General features: G+C 35.0%; 1 protein-coding gene across 5 annotated transcripts in view; it reads left to right on the top strand.

The window, feature by feature from the left end:
• The window catches only part of FHIT (fragile histidine triad diadenosine triphosphatase), a 674,280-nt gene that overhangs the window by 83,808 nt on the left and 568,349 nt on the right, over positions 1-22,123 (top strand). Inside the window, exon 1 of one of the 5 annotated variants that reach the window (XM_054838554.1) lies at positions 1,271-1,304. The exons of the other annotated variants lie outside the window; for them this stretch is intronic. The gene's annotated coding sequence lies outside the window, so the exon portion shown is untranslated. Of the gene's footprint in view, positions 1-1,270; positions 1,305-22,123 lie in introns of those variants that run through there. 5 annotated transcript variants of the gene reach the window in all.

Genomic DNA, 22,123 nt, shown 5'->3' on the forward strand with positions numbered 1-22,123 from the left:
CTTTGACCAGAATGAATCAACAGCAATGTCACAGATGTAGGAAGAATATCCAAAACAAGCTCTGAAGTAAAATGTAAGTGAACAGGAACATTTTAAAAAGTCAGCAGAAGGTTGCTTCTTCTGTAATGAACTCTACAACATATAAAGGCTAAAATGTATTTTGTATGGGGTTTTTTAGTAAAAGCCTGTGAAACCTGAATCAGTTTTTTTGTGGATAAGAGAGAGGGATTTATGAGAGGATAACCCAAATGCATGCTGATAAACCCATGGATATACAATTTATACATGCACACTTACAGTCTCTAAAAATTTCCAGTAATAGCAAAGATGTACACACCTGAAACCTACATTCCTGTTTCCTAAATCCTAAGTTCTTAGCTAAAACATGTGCAGCTTTGTCCCTTGACTTAACCCATTTTTGTTGGAGTGGGTATCTTGCTCCTTACATAGCCAGATCTTGCTAGACTAAATAATGTGAAGACTCATTATCGTTTAGGTGCAATTGTGAAATTAAAAGAGGGAAGAGGGTAGAAATGTGTTTTCTCAGTGGAGCAGTAATGAGGTGAAGACAAGAGGTAACTCTCCCTCACTTGATTCTTTTCCACTTCCATGAAAACTGAAGGAAACTTGTAAGAATTTGATTTTGGACAAATTTGTGTTTCTTATTGTGCTAAAATAAGATTAAAATTGTACGCGGTGTTACAAGGGTCATGTATAGATTCATAGTAGTAAAGATCGGAAGGATCATTGAAGCATTTAGGTTGATCTGTGTCAGGAAGGTAAATTTCACTCATTTCCCTTGATGGAGGCAAATAACTTGTGTATCTGCTGGGAAGCTTGTCTTCATTTGAAGAAACTGAGAGTGGGATGAGCATCCACTTTCTTGAGTAATTAGTTCTACTCGTTAGTCATCTTCCAGATTAAACTTTGGTTTGTACGAATTACCTTTTGGCTATGTTGAGTTATCTCATGGACAGGCGTGCAGGGCAGTTCCCCAGTAACTTCATAGGAAATCAGTACTGGCCCAAATGGGTTTAGCCTTGGCTCCCCTCTCTAGGTACATGACTGATGGATGACTTTAGTGTTAATGACTAAACTATGGTGTCATTAAAGCAGTAGAGAGAAGCGACATCTTATTAGTGCAGACTTTTTTCATACAGTAGTAGTAAAACAAAGTAAACATGATTAATAATATATAGGTCAAACATTCTTTTTTTACCAATAGGCAGGTCGTTCATTACTTGTATATGTATTTGTTATCCCGTTGTAGCCTTGAAGTACAGAAAGGAGAAGATACTGTTAAGGTAAGTGTATTAGTTACATTGCCTTGACAAATATTGCCTTACACCCTTTGTTGTTATTTTACAGGTCTAAGTGTGCAGATTAAAGATAAAGCTGACAGGACAACTTCTTTAGCCACCTGGCTTCTCTACCATACAAAAATGCTGAGTGATAGTTAGAGGGAAAATGTAAAGAAAGTTGATGTGCTGAGGGTCGCCAAATCTTAGAGAATGACTGCTGACTTCTGCTTTGTTCACAGTGGTTAAGACGTTCTGTTGTAGTTATGTTTGCAAAGATTAATGCTACATGTATTTTTTAAAAAAAGCACTGGTACCGCTTCAGGTCCCCAGCTGAATAATGCCAGGTGGGGAAAAAAATAATTAAAAGTGGCTTTTTTATGGTGGTTCTGAATTTGCATGATGCTTGCTTATGTAGTAGTATGCATCAAGCATTTGTACAGAAAGCAGGAAATTAAGATACATAGTATTGCATAGCGGTGGATTTTTCACTGTTTATTAAGTGGATAAACACCTAAAATTTAGGTAGCAGAGCATAATAGTTGTATGTGTATAAAGTATCACAGTAACTTTAGTCCTTCCTTTGAAGATAATTCAGCATTCTGTACTTATAAATGTGTAACTTAATTGTTCTTTGATTAATAGTTAAAGTAGAAATAGTCTTTGCTAAAAAGAGATTGGATAATACATCAGGCACCCTGACAGAGACCCGTCTTCATCAAGAAGATTTTTTTGGTTGGATTCAAATATCCCGTAATCTCGTATTTGTTTTCAACAACTTCTTTTCATTTAAAGATTTTTTTTGTCAGTTTCAGAAAAGTTGAACTGTGATAATTAAAGCAGCCTGCAACATAAAAGGAAGATTTAGAAATTCAAGATAGTCACATTATGCAGTGAAATTTAAATTTATATGAATTTGTGGTGTCATAAATTGTAAATCACTGTGATCAACTGTTTAAACAGTTGTTAAACAACTTCGTATAATATACTGTTAAACAGATTTGTATAATATAGAAGAAATGAATATATGCTATGCTGTTGTGTGAGTTTGACAGTTTTTTCTGACAGTGTTTGCATTTTATGGCATGGTAAATTCTTGTTTAATATTTATATAGACAGTTAAGCTGTTTATAGGTAGATGAATAAAAAAAGAGATTGGAACAAATATTTGTGAAGAGAAGTATTTTAAAAAGAAAACTTTTAAGAGAAGCATGAAATTATACTTATATGTGACAGCAACAATTTGTAGGTTTGCAGCTGTTTGCACGTGCTTAATCTTCTATTTAACTATAGTTAGCACGGCACCTGCAGTGTTGCATGTGATAGGTGACCTGTGAACCAAATATCCTTATTATATTTAATTTAGATAGCTTTGGCTTCCATTTCTTACAGATCTACCCACACAATTTTTTCTCCTGTGCTTTAGTTGGGTACAGAGTGAAAATATATGTTAGATTCCTTTCAGTGTCTGCATCCTTTAGGTGGCACATCTGCATAGCTGCTGTCAGATGCTGTTACCTGCATTAATTGTCAGACTTGCTTTTCCTTGGAGGGATACTGGTAAGAGGAGAAATCTCCTCTGAGGAGGTGATTAATTCTGTCCTAGTATGAGCAGATTTCGGAGATGTTATAGTCCATGCAGATAGATACTCTTCACACCTTCATTGTGAACTGGTAAACATGAGCTAGCTCCATCCTGAAGCTGCTGTCTTACCCCTTTAGCACTGAGCCGAGCTCAAGCTACTATGATTTGCCCCTTAGCATAAGCTACTGATCTGGGTTTGATATCAAATTAAGAGAATCATGCAGCTTTTCTTTGGATTGAAAAGGCAGTGTAGATATGCCATTAGTATGTTAGTAGGATGTTAAGCAAGCAGACTGGGTGAGCAGGAAAATGCGGTGAAGAATCTTGATTGTAGAACTTTGTACTTGGTGGTAATGGAATTGTATGTGTTGATCTCTGTGTCTCAGTGAGAGCCCAATTGCTTTGCTTTTCAGCCCTGAGCAGGCCTGGTGAACTGGGTCAGTTGGTCTTTTTGTGAGAACATGTGGCTCGAATTCCCAGTTCTCTGAGCATGCTTTTGTTTGAACGGTGATTAGTCTGGCTCCAGATGCTGGAAACAGGAGCTCTGAAGGCAGCTTTGAGAAGAAAGGAATGCAAGTGTCTTTCCTTCTGCAATTCTGTGTTCAGTTTGGTAGTGAGAGAGTTGTTACGAGCTACAGCAGTTCTCTTTCCTGTTGGAGGCCAGTGGTCACTTTCTTTATATGAAGTGTGTGTTTGTGTGTGAATCCATAGTCTCAAATAACAGATCAGAAACACTGCAAAATCAGAAATATTTTTTGACAGCCAGAACTATGAAAAATCTGTATATCTGACCCGGGAAAGGAATTGATCAGGTAGGCAGAATGCTGTCAAGTCTACTCTTTCCATTCTGCCTACAACCAGTCATTTTGAATTCTGTAAGAGAATTGGCATCCTGAGACAGCCAGGCCTAGAAATTTCAAGAACACATTCTGTTGTGTAAATATCTATGCCATGGAAATTGCTGAAGATGCACACACAGATAGCTGCACAGCCCAATCTTTTAAACCTAAAAATAACACATATTTAGGTTTGAATAGACTGCTTAAATACCAGGAAAGTAAGAATATAATGGTGCATAACAGGTACCATTATACTGCTATGCATATTACAGATGACTCTTAATTTCTTAAGAGATGTTGAAGGATTAATGTCCAGTTGCTCTTCTCAGACCATTCATCAAAAAAGAAGGAAAAATTCTTCAAAGGAAACTGTGACTAGACTATTAGTGAAAATGACTCATGTGAGCAAGTTTTTGTAGAGTATTGACCCACCACCAGTAGGAGGGAAAAATAGTCCATCTGGTTTTGAGTATTAGAATAAATAGTTGTAGTGTAGCTAGAAAGGACTGAGGGAATCAAAGGGGAGGGAGCACAATACTATGTCAAAATTATGTCTGAGATAGTGGCTATCTGGAAACAGATAATCGTAAATACTGACTTATCAGTACTTCAAAGCACAAGAGACAATGTTAGTCAGGGCTATAGGACACCAAATTGTATTTGACTATAGGATGTTGATGTACCTAGAATGTATGAAAGGTAGGACTTGCTATCGTGTCACTGAGAACGAATTCTATGTACTGGTTTTAAAATAGTCTCATATTTTCCAATAGTTAAAGGAATTAACCAGGGAAGGACAAAAAAGGATGGAGGAAGAGTGATTAAACTAGAAAAAAGAATAATAAAATTTTAATTACTGGCACATCACTACCTGGCAATGATGGTCATGCTTATTAGGTGGAAAGACAGAAGTGTTCAGGAAAAGCAGTCCATTTGCAAAGCAGCAGACTGTGTATTCACATTGTCTTACTGTTTGCATTGCAGTGGATCTAAATTTGATCAGGTATCTTTGTTATTGAGAGGCAGTAAAAGTTTCCCCACTAATTGTTCCTAATGCATTTCTTTTAATTTATTGAGGACTTGAGAGTTGGAAACACTAATAATTGCTCAAATTCCACAAATGAATGGGAGCAATCCTACCTTGAAATAAAATATTAGTGTCCAGTTCCTAGAGGAAGAAGTGTGTTCTCTGAATGCTTTTGTTGTATTTCAGCAAATTAATTTAGAAATAGCTTACTTGGTGAAAGCAGTGAAGACTTGTTTTCCAAACTACCTCCTTCATGTATCTGAAATTTCCAAGACAATTTTCTGTAGTAGTTGGCTTGAGATGATTGATTTTAATATTTTTCCTGGGACAGTTGTTTATGGAAGCCACGACTGTGTTATATCTGTACTTTGAATATATAATTGCATTGAACAGCACAGATTAATTTTTTTAAAAGTAAATTATCTGAATTTGGAAGTAGCTGACTTTGGAAACCTGACTCTGTCCTGTAGAAAGCAGCATGGTAGAATGGGAAGGTATAGTTAATATGTCCTTTTTAAAGAGAGAATATTTATAGTAATAGAATACCAATTAATTATTGATGCATCAGAAGAACTGAAAGGCGATTGCTTGAATTAAGGTGACATTGTGTGTGAGTGTGATCGAATTTAGGTTTCCTCTTACTAAACACAATTGGTAAGCCCTTCGAATCTCCAAATAAATACTTGTGCATTAAGGTCAGCCCGGACCTCATGGATTGCTTTTGCTTTCCCTGATAAAAGCAGATGCAAGCATGCCAAATTGCTTTGCTCCAGCTTAACCCTAGCACTGTTTGAATTCATAAATGCTACAAAAGGAAAGCTTATAAATGCATACAACAGTGAAGTGGAAAAATGTCATGCCTACCTAATCTATTTCCTGGGAAGGGGAGAAAAATCTTTTTATTCTTTTACAGAGGCTTGGGGAATAAAATGAGGACTGGATGTTATGCTTATAATCAAGAATTGTCTTTCGTATTTTCAGTGCATATAAACCCAGTGCTTTTTGTTGTGTTTCTGTTATATTGTCTCTGAAATGAGACAGTAAAGGAATGTTTTTTTTACTGTATTGAATTAGAATAGTATCCTTTATTTAAATTCTTTTTCATTTTTTGTACTTGTTTGTATGATGGCTATTAAACAGCTGTTTTTCTGAAGCTCTTGTTTGAAGGATAAAGTGTTCAAATGGTAGCACACCATTTAGTAGATGAAACAAAGCAATGCTGTGTAAGAGCTTTATATGGTAACTAGTCTACAGCAGTATTAGAAATGGTATCAATGGGAGCTTTCCTATGAATTGATGACAAATACATAGTTCTAAATAACTTGGACAGAAACAAAATGCTCCTAAAATAGAGTGCTTGAGGGAAAAGTTGGTTTTTTGCACTATAAACAAGGTCCCTTGAAAGCTGGGGGAAGGAAAAAAAAAGGGGGGGGAGGGGGAGGAATTCATGCCAACTTTCCATCATCAAGTTTTTGTAATAGCTTTGTGGCTTAAAACAAACTATATTTGCAACAGCCACTTTGTCAGAGCTCCACAGTACAGGAAGTTAAATCATTATGTCATTTTAAGAACACTTGTCCATTTGCAGTGGGTGTCTTTTGGATGCCAGTAAGATGAATTGTTGAGAAAGGAAGTAATAGTGAAGTAGTAGTGGGTAAAGTTCAATGCATGTGTTGCTACTGCATCTTTTTGTATGTGTAAGTTGAATAGCAGAACGGAGTAATTTTTTCCATTATTACTTTCTATAATGGTTTTCTTAGATCTTGTTGTCTTAAATACTTCATATAAAGCCAGGATGATATTGCAGTCACGTGGTAATTTTTAATTCCTTGCTCATAGATGAGGACTAGTAAGTTCTGAGTTGCTTCCTTAGTTTTAGATAGTATGGAAAAATATTATTGACACATTAGTCAAGATGTGCCATGCTTTTGTCAAGGACAATGATAATGTTGTGCACGTTCTTCCTTTACTGAAGAAGAGAAGGATTTTTACCAAGAATGGAATATAGCTGTATGTACTGTTTTCACATATATTTCCTTTATATTTTGCATATACTATAGGGATTTTTAAATAGGTAGTGTAAATATATAAATAAAAAAAGGTGTTTCCACAAGAGCCAGTGGTTTTTGTCCCCTGATATGGAAGAGTTCTTTCTTATTTCTGAACATTGGTACAGAAACAGTGCTTGGAAGGATTTACTGGTTTCTCAACTAGTCATCTTTACCAGTGTATTTACTGCGTGAGCTTAGCAGGCGTGGTCCTTCAAACTTCAGAAGATTAATGCATTTTGCATCTTGAAATTTGAGATTACACCTTTCGGGCTGTATACCACATTGATTTCGAACTTTAAAGGTTTTCAGCATACTAGTTGCCAAATTTATGTAAGAATTTAAGTATGGATGGAGAACGAGATAACAGCAGTGGCAATCTGTTCTCCAGGTGACTACATCATATAGTCATAAAATTTTGTATATCATGATAGGACTAAAATACAATGGCTGCACACAACCAGAAATGTGAATTTATACTGATTCAGATTGCATCACATTCTTTTTCTGATCCAGGAGGTTGAGATGATATTAAAAATGCAGCTGTCTCAGGATTAGTATTCCATTGTTAAATCAACATTTCCTGGCTAAGATGGAAATATTTATTGAAATCACTTACAAAAGTTTTTTTCTAAGTGAAATGATGTAGTTAACCTGTATAAACTGTAATTGTGGAAAATGCATTACATTCACTTTCCTGAAGGTGGTTTAGTGGTGTTGTAAACTACCACCTGTAATCAAGTTAGTTAATCAACAAACAGAATTTAAGTAACAATATGTTTCTCAAGTTTTAGATAACTAATATCTTGTGCCTTATCAATGGGTCTTTGTTTATTTCATCATGAATGTAACACAAAATGCCTTAGTTGTAAAGTTGAAATTCTGCATCTAATGGGTATTGAATCTTTCTCTTTTGGCAGGTGCTGCTTAAACTTGAATGTCTCTCATTGTAGTTGCAAGTCTGAAATTGGGCAGGTAATTCTTAAGTTACAATAGTTTCCCAAATCTCATAAATTTTTAAAAAAACAAAACCAAAAGCATTTTAGTAGACAGTCTGTCAGCCCAATGAGATATCAACAGGATTTTATAGGATGCAGATGGCGAAGGAAATCTAGTATTTCACTGCTAACATGCATTTTTCATTTTCTTTCCAATGACAATTGGTTATTAGGTTGCTAGTTTTCTCACAAAACACAGTATGTTCTCACAAAACATAGTATGTGGCTATCTAATTAGATTGCTTTAAAGCCCATTGGTAACGCTGATATATTTCTCATAATCCTTTTGCTCTCGGTTGCTTTTGTTAAAGGGTAACTTCTCGGTCTTGGGTAAAAAAGCTTGTTCACTGGGCTAAACATGAAAAATGCATCATGCTTGATGTTCTTGGTAAAAGTATGTGCAACAGAATTCTCTCTATACCATGTCTCTTGAAGCTGTAGCTTGTGGGTAGAAATGGCAAAAGATGTTCAGATTATGGATAAAGGGATTCTACTTAATCATAGTTGGTAAGAGATTAAACTTTAATCATTTAATTAAAGCTTTTGGTCTAACATTTTTAACACTACAAGATCAGTAACAAAAACCCTTGGTCTGCGTAAGTACGTGTTGCTTGACACTGTAAAACAATGTGCTCTTTGCATTAGCATATTGGATATTTTGCAAAGGAATGGCTTGTATTTAATAAGGTAGTTGAAGAAATCATATAGTAGTAGAGGTTTTTTATATGCCTTAAAATTGTCCATTAATAAAGCCTACATTGTCAAGGTTTCATCCAATGGAAACTGCAGTACAGTTTTTACTACTATAAAAGTAACTATCACACTTCTGTGTGATAGCAGCAAGACTGAAAGGTGTTATTAGGAAATTGCTTATTTAAAGGTACTCAAACTCAGTTGCAGAGAATTGAAGTCACCAGGAAGACTTAACAAAGAACTTGGAATACTTAGCAGGAAAACTTGACACATTCAAGCCCCTCCAGGTTTTGTATATATACCCTTGGGGTAAAGATAAAGATAATGTTTGAAACCATTCAGCTGTCTTTTGAGCAGAAGCAGACCCAAAGCTGGACTCAAAAGCCTAGGCATGGCAGGGCCATCATTTGTCACTAACTATGAGAAAATAAACTTTTGTTTTTAGCAAAGTTTTACTTCCTTCAACTATGTATTAAGAAAAAAAAAAAACCCAAACAAAACCACAAAAAACCACAAGCACAAAACCAAAACCCAAACCCCTCCACCATTGGCTGTATAAACTCTGGCATGTATTTATTGTCTTATTTAAACTATTTCTGAAGGAAAAGCCACTGAAATACATCATCAACCTAGCAAGGGAATTTTGTTAGGAATAGAAACAGGGATACTACATGTCACTGCAGATGTTAGGCACCTTTTAAACTAATTCAGTTAGGAAGATTGTCAAAAGGTTAATGCAAATCAGTTTTCGAGAGATGTTCTTTATCAAGCACTTCTGAAATTGCAGTTTTGAACTCAGTAAAAATTAAATAAGGATTCTAATTTCATCTTTTGTACTGTATACTGTCAACATGAAAAGCTGACTTAATTCAAGGACAGTTCCAATTTATATCTAAAGTTGTAACTTTCATTACTGCTATGCAGCTTAGGCATTATTCCTACTTATCCATACTAGATGTATATAATGCCATTTTTGTATGATGATAAAGTTTAATATCTAAATAATCATGCTACTGCAAATGCAGTATTGTATGTTACAGCACTTCAGATATAATAATAGAAATTTACAATAATTTAAATCAAAGTTGCATTTTGTTATCACAAAATAGTTCAATGAGCGCTCAATAATTCTACAGTAGTCCAACTCATAGATTACTCTTCACTAAACAATTTTCAAAAAGCTTCTGATTGTCATCTTTAAACCTACACCACATTTTTTTGTATCTCAAACTATTGTCCTCCATCTTCATTTTGAAAGGAAAAAGTTTCTTGGAATTTCTGCTAATCTTGATGGAATGAGATGAGCAAAGAAGGTAGAAACCAAACCATTTGTTCCAGCTGCTCTCCTGGAAAATGGTGTCTGGTAGCTGTCTCTCCCTGCCCTGAACTGGGTGGTTTCAGTGAGCCTGAGTGTTCAGGAGCAGCTTCACTGTAGAGAAACTCAACCTTGGGTTCAGCACTACAAGGCGAGGATGACTTTTTGCCATGTCCTTGTTATGAAATGTCATAGTCTTTTTTGCCTCTCAAATGTTGTTCGAACTAAGAAGCTGTGGTAGCTAACTGATTCCTCTTTCTCCCAATGTTAGTGTTCTGTGCTCTGCATGAGGGAGCACGAATTCTTACTGTAATTCACATGTACAATTTAAAATATAGGTAAACCTTTTAACCTGCAGGTAGGTAAACCTGATTATTTTTATTAGCATAAAAATGAGATGTTGAGTAAAATAGTGGTAATCTGAACCTATTAATATATTTTATGCTATTGAAGTCATTATTTTAGAAACATTTATTTTAGTACTTTCCTCTAGGTAATTCAGTAGTAATGTAAATTGCTGCTGCTGTTTAAATAGTTTTACAAACTAGATTTCTTCCAGGAAAATATTTGCTGACTTTCAAGTCTGGACAATACTGAAAGGTCTTAAAAAGGACTTGCCCTTTTCTTATGTATTTAAAGACTAATTGCAAGAATGAAAATTTAGTGAATACGCTATTCTAAATTGATTGGAGAGTATTATAATGCATTTTGCCTCCCCTAACTTTTTAATTTTTTTCATTTTCCCCTACCTAGCAAAAGCTAATTTAATTAAGCAAACCAGATTACACTTTGGAAGTATACAGAAGTTTGATCCTATTTAATATGAATATTGCTCCCTGGGTGTATCTCAACTTCTTCTCGTAGGACTCATGGATGCTTAAATGGAAGGGATTCTACATGGAGTGGGAGGCACTGACACCAATTCTGTTGACCAGGTTGTTGGTTCTGTCTGATGTTGTCCCTTCTAATGTTACAGAACAAATTGCCTTTCAAAATGTAAGAAGCATACCCTGTCTGCCTTTATTGAAAGCTGTTTCTTCTGATCTGTCATGTCATGATACCTTGTTTGAACAGTTTTCTTGAATAATCTTGTGTTCAAGCCAAACTTTCAAAGCAGTTTTCTACTGTGGATTGATCTTATATGCAGTGATTGACTATGGATGAATATCAAAGGACATATTCACTATAACATCAAAGGATCTATGTCTTGCTACTAAAACATGTTAGATTAAGTTACAGACATGCAGGTATCATATGTTGGCAAGAGTGTTCTGGCATAAATCCCTTTGTTCAATCACCAGATAACGAAACTAAGAAATTTGATTTGTCCTATATAAGTGAATTAAAGAAACAGATTTATTAATGGCAATCTTGCTGAAGGATTTCACTCATTTGGTTCTTTAGAAGTTCCATCTTTCCTTTATCCAAACCTGTGAAGATTAACATTGTATTTTATGCATTATATTTTATAGGTTTTCTAATTGTATGTTGTTCAGAAGAGGTTATGTTGTTTAGAATTAAAAATAATGAATTCTTAGCCCCAGCCTTTTTAGGAGAGAGAGGTTTACCGTAAACACTTCATAGCATGCTTAGTTATATTGAAAGAGAAAGTGATTAGCTATAGCTGCTTCTTGATTTTGTTAGTATTCCGAAAACTTTACAACAGTGTTTTGTGAATCTGTTTATTTTACTTTTAAAGAATGTTTTAAATAAGCTGTATTATAAATGATACAAGGACAAGTCTTCTGTTAGAAGTGATATCTTAGTTGCTGACCCTTATTGAAAAGTAGCTCTGGCCATTTTTTCTCATTATTGGCTGTCTAACTATTTCCCTCTTCTATCAAATAAACGTTGTAACTTAAAGTCATTTTAAAAAAGAGAGGGAAGGAAAGAGATGCTTTTGATGCTATTGGTCTAAGAGAAAAAGTGTTGGGAGAGGAAATCTGCTCTCCAAAGGAGGACATCTGGGGAAGAAGTGTTACCAATTTCAAAGAGAACTTTTGGAACCAATATATGTACAGGTAGCCCTCTTTGCTTGGTAGGGGTCAGTGAGTGACAACTGAAAAAAGGATAATGAGCTATGGAAATTGTTTCCACTGCACCATTCATACTGCTGAATACCATGTTATGAGCTTAAGTTCTTAGAGCAAGCTACCATGTGGGTATGAGGTGTTTACTTTTATTAGAACTGTATTCTAATAAAAGCTTTTCCTAGGTTTTGTAGAATAAGTAGGTTGTAGTTGGGATGTGAAAATAAGATGTTGGTTTTCTTGGGAATGTGACAATTGAGAGCATCCTTGAAGGGTTTTTTCATTACAATGACAATGGTTTTTAGTGTTTTGGTAGGCACAGACAGGTAGAAGGAACAGAGGCCCATAAAGTTGTTACCTTCTGCATTGAGAAGAGCTAGAGTTAGTAATGCATTACTGTACATGAAAAACTTTTTTGAGAATGTTTTCAGAAGGTATTTTGATGAGTTCAGGGAGGAGTTGGTGATATCATTAAATAAGTTGGCAACTTCTGCAACCGGCTTTTTGGTATTATAGCTCAAGGGAAAGTCAATAAACTTTGATTCCCAGCATTAATGTAATTATTTTGATTTTTCCCCTTTTTTTTCTTTTCTGGCTCTTCCTGCAGAAGGCTGCAGTAATATAATATCAGATGGCCAAAAGCAATTCAGAAAGTCAGTGTCCCATAGGATGACGTACAAATGTAGGAAGACTGGGGGTGGAATAAATCATTTCCTCTGATCTTGTTAGGGATGAAATTATTATAGAGAAGCAAATGTAATTTGCTGAATATTCTGGGAGGAAGAGAAGTATGAAGATCCTTTGATTACCAAATGTACTCTTTTTAAAGTGTTTTTTTTCTTCCTCTCACTTACAGTATTTTCCTTACACAGTACACAAAGGTGTTCTCATTGCCACCTGTTTTGGTAGTTCTAATAGACTAAGTCAGCTGCTACTCTTGTATTTTGGTTGATTTAGGATAATCAGACATTAATTTTCATCTTCCCCTGACCTTGACCTGGTGAGAAATTACTTTAAATGTTTCAGTAAGAAAATTTACATTGTCTTTCTGATTATTTAATTATTGTGGTATTAATTTATTCAATTTCATGCTCCCATGAGAGAATATGAAGACAGGTGAGATGGTTGAATCATAATAATATAAATTCCCTATTGAATAGTGTAGGCCAAAGAACTTGCAAATTGACCTTAAAACAAAAAAGCTTTATCAACTTCCTGTGAAAACACTCTGCTCTGAACAAAAGAAAATTAAAAGATGAGGTACTGAATCTTTAAAATGAAACCTTTCTGTAGGTAAATGAAATGAATCTTGATGTGTCAGTTGCTTAGGAAAAAAAAAGGAAAAGTGGGAGACCTGTGTATACACATTATCTTTTAAATGTATTTTGTTTTGGAAACCAAAGTTTGTAAAATAGATTATCCTAGAAGCCTGTAAGCTTTTCTCAGCCTTGTTTGCAGGATTGAAAGAGTAAGAACCCTGAAAATAGTAGCTTTTGATGTGTTTTGATACATTCTTTTTTCCTTCCCTTTCATTTTTACTATTTCTTCACTGGGACATACAAATACAAGAAAATGATTTTTAAATACCTAAGCTTTATCCTTAGAACTTTCTGGAGAACTCTAGTAGTGATAAAAACCCCAAATAAACAGGGCATTGAAAAAAAACCAACCCCAACCCAAAGAAAGAGTTTGTGTGCTGCCTCTAAACAGAAAAGAATAGGTGATTTGTTTAGTGTACGTGAGGAGATTCTTGCTGGGTCCAAGAAGAAAATGCTGGAAGGTATCATTCTTTCTGTATCCCGGCCATACATTCTGGTATGGTGCCAGTCCCTCTTGGACTGTGCAGCCTCTGTCCCAGGATGGTGCTTTCTTTAAGTACCTGGTCTGGGGGTGGTGCTGGCGGACATTCCTCATGGTACAGTAGAAGTGACTGTTCCAGACCTAGCCAAAATTACCTGTCTGCTGTAACCAACCTTTAGCAAGCCCTGCTGCTGCTATTCCTTCACCTGAGAGCTACACCATCTGTGGGAAGCTTTTCCTTTCACCAGCCAGGCAGGCTTTGACTCAGAAGTCTTTACTCTGCTCACCAGCCCTACTTCTGCCAGCACAAGCTGTAAATTATAAAGGTGCAGCAGAGGCTGTGTTCTGGAAGCATTTTGTCTGAAGTGAGATGTGGAGTCTGTAGAACATCCTGTTGGGACAGTGTTTATTTTCACAGCTTCTTACCAAAGATTGCAACTTAAAATCATCATCTGCATGGTTATTTAACGCTGACTAGCTACATTCTGTTCATAGTCATGTACAGCAGTAAAGCTGATCAGGTGTGATTTAGCAGTTCTGGTCACGTAGATCTGCTTTCAGTCACTTGAGCAGCTAGCAATTAGCAGCCATCATAGGAGGTTAACTTCAGTGTTGGTCTCAATGCAAGTCTGCCCTGAAGAGTCAAACCCTAATAACTATAACTAGGCAAATACAATTCCATGTAATTCTCTAAATTTAAGCTGCAATTTGATGTGCAGTGTTTTCTAGCTAAAGCATGAAGTTGGTTAGAGTTGTCATTGTTAGGGAGGAATAATGTTCCAAATGGTTAAATTTTTAAGGATAAATTTTTCAGATATGCTCAGCTGACTGAAGTGTCTAAATCCCAGGTTTGAGTGAGTCTTGGCTTTCAATAAAGTTAACGCTTTTTACCTCATTAATTCAATGAACAATAAAGGAAACTGAATTTACTGCTTGGTGGTTATTCTGTGGTCATTCCCCAGTAAATATTTGTAAAGCACACTAACATAAGATGCTTTTGTTTGCCCTGCCTCACCCTTACCACACAATAATGAGACATCCAGAGAATTAGTAAAATAGCATTGTGATTGTTCTTACTTTTGTTTACGTAGTAACTTCCCCATGAAGACAATCTTGGAGGCTCATCAGTACATAGGAACCAGTTTCACAAAGCAGTTACTGGTTTGGATGATGCAGCTAAGCATGTCTTATAAATCTCACTGTCTGCATTATTAGACATTTGAGAGTTTGGTAATTATATTGTCATCTTTCAAAACAAGGATGAGGCTTGTAGGTCACTCAAGTGCTTTGGGAAATGGTTGTTTGTGATGTTTATCTTCTACAGCTGATATTTTCTGGCATTTAATATGGAAAATCTTGTACTACATGTAAAACTGAACCTGAATGATGTAGTCCAAATCACAAGGAAGGAACATTTATTCTTGTGGTATTTTTTATTTCCCTTCTGGTAGAAACTGGTAATTGGAATAGCAGACCTCTGTCTGGTAAAAGCTGTTGCGTATAGCTCTAAGTACTACTATGCTTTGAAATGCTGACAGGCCTTGCATAAACTATGATCTGATTTTTCTTGCCTTCTGGCAAGAAGGCAAGATCACAATGCTTTATTGAAGCAGGTTTTTGTGTAGTGTAACTAAAGCTTGAAAAAAATCTATCACATTGTTATTAAATTTCATTTCTATGGGTTTGATCGTGCCAAGCTGATCCCATGATTCCCTACTGCAGAGGCTTCAGTGCACTGACTCACAAGTGTATTGAGCCAACATGACAGGAAAACACATAATTTTTCATGACTAAAGAAAACATGAAAGTTAAAACTATAGAGGCTGAGTGAAGACAAAAGTAAAGAAATATAATTGACCTCACTTGTTGGGTTTTAGTTATTACATAGTTATTATCCTGCTGAAGTTCTGCAGATAATAAAACTGTTTGTGTTGAACTCTCTCCTTTTTTTTTGGTGGTTTTTGTTGTCACCTTCTTAGAAAGTTTTGTGTTTTCCTGAAGACATAATTTCACCTTTCCCAAGCATGTATTTTATACTTTGAAGTGATCATTAGAGTATATCATTTGGAAATATATTTTATTGGAGCATTAACAATGCAGTTGAATCATTGAAAAATGTGGGAGCCATGAGCACATGAGGCTTGCCAGGTATAGTTTTCTGTTAGTAGAGAGTAATAGGATTTTTTTAGTCTTGAGTAGAGATAACTGTCAATAATGTTTACCTTGGTAAAAACAAGGTTTTGCAAGTGGAATAAGCCATAAAGATAGTGTGTAAGTAATATTCTGAACAAAAGTAATCATTAATAGTGCTTATTAGCAGATGACACAGTTGCATGTGAAACAGACTGCATACAGAACTGCCCTTTACACTGTACTTCTGAAACAACTGGTATCAGTTGATATATAGGCAATTAATGGGTTTAATGACTTGTTGCATGCTTTCTTGAAAATCTACGTGGGAAGTCTGTAATTATAGTTAATGGTAGCATCACAGAGGATTATTTTGTGTAGTGACTTCTGTTTTATTCCTAGGTGTGTATATACAGATCATTAGATTCCTATTCATGGTGCAAATATTTGTGTAAGTTCAAAATCCTGAATGACCAAGCAAATTTTATAGTTTGAAGTAATCTTCCACAGGCAGTTGGCTGTATGACTAATAGAATTACGTATGCGTAAAATTGCTTTTGCTGTAGAAGCCAAAATGCAGAATAATAGCATGTCAAACTGTCATTTGCAAGTGAGATCATAGATTTCGTAGTCCAAATTAGGTTGTGTTCTTTTTCTTTTTGTCAGGTCACATTCTAATAACCATATTGTGCATTAAACCCTGTGATTATCTGAACACTTGACAGATGGTAGGCTGTTAATTTATATGTAAGAGACAGTGATTGCCTCTGCAGTAATGGTATTCAACAAAATATGAAATGTCAAAATCCACTTTTTTGTAATGTTTTTTCTTGACTTATTTCAGCAAGGTAATTCTAGCAGAGTAATTTTTTTTTCTCATAGCTAAACATATGCTTCATTTACTAGTGCTAACGGGTTTTTGAGTTTTAAATCTTTTTATATTGAGAAATGTTTACATATTGGTTTAGAGTACAAGAAAATTGTAAAGTACAGTGAAAATGAAAAAGTTATTGCATTTATTAGTCCAAAATTTTTAATACATATATTACTCAATTTTAAGCAAAGTGAGATTAGTTTTAGGATCACTTAAGATTTAGTATGATACTGATTGATTGGCTTTATGATAACACAACTGTCCTACCTTTATACCGGAGTTCAGTAAAATTGTTATCAAAATGAGTAGCTGGTTGCTCCTAATATCTTCTTTAATGATCATCTTAACTCACTTGTATGTTGCAGAAAACAGTCAGTTTAGGCCCATCAGTTTTGATGGATTTGACAGACAAATGAGGTTCTAATGTACAGCTGGAGGGTAAAAATTGACACAGATGAGTGTCACACACTTACCTGTACAAACTACTTTAATGTCATGGAGGTGCCTCCCAACCCAATGTCTGCTCATCGTCATGAAAGCTGTGTTTCAGAAACATTTTGGTCAGCAATTGTTTGAAGGTGGTAGTGATTTGAAAAACAGAATTTGGAAGGGTATTCCAAGCAGACTGAGCACCACGAAGGAGGTCTTAGAGATAAAAAAGAACATTGCTGTATTGTCCAGAGCAGTTAACACCAACAGAAGTATTTCCATTGCCAGGTATTTCTTGAAAGCTTGAAAGTTACTTGAATGGTTTTGCACATAAGTTGTCTGCACTTAGTTCCAGTTAATGGGACTGTGCTTTCTTTCAAATCAATGTAAGGCACAGGGTGGCTTTGCAATAATTGATGGCTAATTGGAAGCATTTGCTTAACCCTTGGAAATCAGGCTTTTTCACAAATAGTGTGATTATTAATTGTTTCAGAATTTATATATACTCTATTGTCCTCTGTTGCCACTTGTACCTCTTTTAAACCAGTGTATGAGTTGCTTTGAAGACAGTATGCTGGCCTTCAAATTAAAGGGTAATTTTATTTACTTTATGACTAAGAAATCACTGATTTATATCTAAAACATTCTGAAAATTAACTCATTCTGCCAAGAAAAATTGCCTTAATACTCATACGGAACTAGAGAGAATCTTGGTGCCTTTTCTTGAGAGCAGGGTATTGTAACTTTTATTAAGAAGTTGTCTCTGAACAGCTGATTATTCAGAGTTAAAGTTTAGAGAAGTGCCTGAAAAAACACTAGACATGCTTTGTTTAGGGAAACATCAAATTCTAACATTGATAACACTTCAAATACTTAAGGTGCATGATTCTTGAAATAACTCTGTGAAGCTGAAACACAAATCCCCAAAGAAACTAGCTGACATGATAGTTTCCTTTGACAATGCTGTTTTGAGAAAAATTTTTTATACTTCTTGTTGAAGAATTCCTTACTGCCTTCAGATTATTGAGGTCTTTCTGCTTGTATGCAAGTTCCACAGGATTTGCTTGTTTGTTACTAATTTATGTGCTTAACCTTCAACTAAATTTTAACACCTTTGAGTTGAAAATCTATACTTTTTAGGAGACAAAGTCCCCAAAATACTTGACTCTTGAACAAACAGTTGAAGTTTGTAGTTTTCTAATACTGGGGAAAAGAAATCAAGGGATAGACAAATAGGTGGCCAAGTATTTCATTTGCTTGAAACACTTTTCCAACAGAAGAGAGTTGAAATAGGAACTCTTAACAGTCTTAATGTGTATTTTTGCAGTTCAGTTGTCTTTGGCTGACAGATTATTATTCATTTATAATTGATCACTGTTGTATTTAGGTATTCAGTAACTCTTGACTTAAAGAAGTTCCTTATTAATGTTCCTTAATCACTAACAAAATTAGTTTTCTGTAAACTGTGTTTCAGTAGGCTGAGAAAGGAGTCATTGAGCTCTAAAGAATGGTAATTGCTTCACTTGTATTTCTAAGTGTCACAGTATTGAATTGTCATTTTCAGTGCATGTGTGTGAAGTCTTAAACACTGTGAGTTTGTACTTCAGCAATGGAAACAGCAAAGATAATTTTTATTGAGTATATGAGTTACAGGGATTTTTGTTGGCTTCCAAGCTTGGAGAAGTTGTTTGTCATCAGCATAGTTAATATGCATTATGTAAACACTTACTATAAAAATATTAACTCTGAAGCATAATGTTGTTTAGGAAGAGGAACATGTACAAGAATTTAATAAACAAAATAGGTTGCACTTCTCTTACAAGATCAATGCTTTTATCTAAATGTTCTTACCGCTTAGAAGTTACAAAGATATGTTCAGTCATGGATGCTTGTGACATTTTGAAGAGACTGTGGAACAGTGTAGTATATGATGATCTGTACGCTATGTTATAATGATATTTCTTGTAACCTTTTCCAAGTACATGGAAAAGCATTGTTTTTCTATTTTGATAATGTTCCAAGTATGTACTACCAAAGAGACAAATTTAAATTTAAGTAACAGCATCCTTGCAGCTATTTAGTTTTTCTGCAGTTTTGCCTGCTGCTTCCTTTAACAGTCCCATTAAAGCATATTTAAAATAGAAAATATAATTGCTAAGATGAGCTCTCGTGGTACTAAATAGTAGACCAAAAATGTGCTGGGGCTGTCTATCAAGGCAAGCTGCTGCTTTGTATTTTTTCTTAAAAAATGTACTCCTTAACTATGCAGTAAAGTAGTAGCTGCTTCTTCGGTAATTTATTTATTAATTCTCTATTGTGGTCTTGGTGATTGGGCTTGAAGGTGTTGGCATATGACCAAAAAACTTGTATATCTGCCATTTCTGGATAAAAATCCTGCAGTTGGGCATCAGTGAGTTGTTAGAATTTGCTAATGGTTTTGTGGCCTCTGTTACTTACTCGCAGGCCTTCTGTCATAGCGATTAAAACACAAGAACAAAACTGGTTGCTAGAAGACATCACAAAAATGATTGAAAGTGTTCCCTGAATTAGGATGCTTGCATCCTGTAGCTGATTAAAGTATGTTAAAACTTTCTGAAAAGCATTAAGAAAATAGTGTACGCTATAGGATAAAGGATAACTACATGAAGCTCATTAGCTAGAGCCTTAAAAATGTGGTACTAACAATGTTTATTTTAATGATTCTTGACAATGTAAATATTTCTATTTGTACTAGAAGTGTTGCATCTGGTTTGGGGGTTTTTTTGGTACCTATTTTCTACAAGATAGAATACATTCAGGAGCTTTATTTAAAGCATACCACAGTAGTTGTAACATGGTATTATAATATTATTGCTTTTGATTTGATTAATAGACTTGTCTATGTACAAGTGACAAAGTATTGCCATGAGTGATATTATTATTGTTTGCTGTTGAAACTTTCAATAGATGGCATGGTTATCAGAACATTAGACCTTTTAAGAGGTCAAAATATGAAGTTCCCCTGGAGTTTCATTTGAAAAGGAAGGCTCGAACAAGATCTTTTTTTCATTTAAATAATGAATCATTCTAGATGCTCTCTTTATATGAAACCATCTTCTGTTAAATTAGCTTAGGTAAGAATGTCAAATGAAGTATTAAAAATACACTGAATGATCCACTTGCAATATTTGTATTAGCAGCAGTTTGGCAGGGGGTGGGGAGGGGGCAATATTAGGCATACCTAGTGGATTATAGACATTTTTCCAGACCTTAAATATGTTAGAGATTGTGAAGGCTCAGTGAAACACTAAAGCTGTTGAAATAGAACCTGTTACGCAGCAGCAGCTTGTGGTTATGTAATAAAGGAGAAAAAAAAAATCATTGTTCTTACTGGAAATATAAAAAGAAACAAACCAAACTGAAAATAAGTGCAAGCATTAATGACTTCAGAAGCAGAAGAGCATGTTTTAATTAAAGAGAGCAAGCAGTGTAAGAGGAATGATGTACGGGTGTTCGGTGGTGACGTGGGGAGAGGAGTTAGAACTACTTTCAATTTTATATTTTGCAGAATTTTTTGTGACATAAAACCCACTTCCCTTTAAGACAGATGAGTACTCAAAGTCGAAGCATGCTGCCAAGAATTTGCCAATCATGACAGCTGGAAGAAAAAATGTTGGTTCTCATAACACTTGCTACATCTTCTCAAAATCCCCATTCTTCCTGAATAACTGTGGTAACCTCTTGTCATAACTGCTGCTTACTTTGTTTATTCAGGTTTCATCTCTGACTTCACAATTCTTGGAATGAACTACTTCGTATTGCACTCTTTTCCTGAAGGCAGATAAGAATCAGGGGGCTAGATAATATATAAAAATCAAGTACAGTGAAATGTTTTAATATTTGCACTGGAGCTACACTGGGAATGAGCGTTACAGCTTTGCAGTCAGAACTAGGTTCTGAATTGAGAAAAATTCTGGTGGACTGGCAGACTGAGGAACTCTGCAAAGTATGTAGTTGCAGCTGATGAGTATCTAATGAATTCTACAAATGCAGAGTAATAACTAATTCTGTGCATAGTTGAAGGAAAAGACGTGAGATGTAGCCTTTCTGTTATTTTGCTTGTGATGTTGGTATGATGTCAAATATATTTTCAGTGCACTGGAAGTCACTCAAATACTACTTATGAACTGACATTTTACTTGGAGTGAGGTGTGTTTTCAAATAGGAATTATGTTCCAAAGTACTGTTTGAAATACTAAGCTTGTTTGTATTTCTATGGTATGTCCATCTAAGGATCTCACATCATTTCATAAGCATTAATGAATTAAGCCTCACTGCGAGGTAGGTATTATCCCAATTTCACAGATTGCAGGGAGGTTAATTAACTTGCCCAGAGTCACTCAGTGATCTGTGATGAAATTGGTTTCTACTTAAAAATGTCTGGATTTTCAGTCTCATGCTTTAACCATTAGGCTGTGCTTCAAAAATAATTTTTGTGGCTGAAAATAATGTTTGGCTTATTATCAAGTTATAGTAAGCTTTTCTATGCACAAAATAGAGTTGAAGTGACCAAATCAGTTTTAACTTTAGGTATTTTGCAAGTTTTGACTGTAGACAAATGAACAGAGTTGCATCTGAGCTGAGTTTAATCTAAAAGAAACTTAAACTAAGTGAATAGAAAACAGTCTTATTGCAAAGTGTGTGTCTATGTGCACGTTTGTGCTAGTTTATGTCAAAGTATAAATTAAAACTAGTGTTCCTGTTTGATCTGGGTTTTTAATAGAAACATTCTAATTTCACTTAATCTAGTTTAACACAATAACACATGAATTGAAGAGTGAGGGGAAAAGAAATTTGTCAAATAATTAAGTCATTTGGTCATATGTCCTGTTGGTTCCAATTATTTAAGATGTATAACCACCACTTCTAATTAAAAAAAAAATAAATTGTTTCCTGTTAAATGTTTTCACTTATTAATGTAACACAAACTTCAGCTGAAGAAACTTATTAGTAAAACTTTATTTCTGTGAGAATCCATCTCTGTAGTTTTGCTGGCTTGATAGGAAAGAAAGTAATTT

Source organism: Grus americana, chromosome 11, assembly GCF_028858705.1.
Source record: "Grus americana isolate bGruAme1 chromosome 11, bGruAme1.mat, whole genome shotgun sequence".
Taxonomy (NCBI): Eukaryota; Metazoa; Chordata; class Aves; order Gruiformes; family Gruidae; genus Grus; species Grus americana.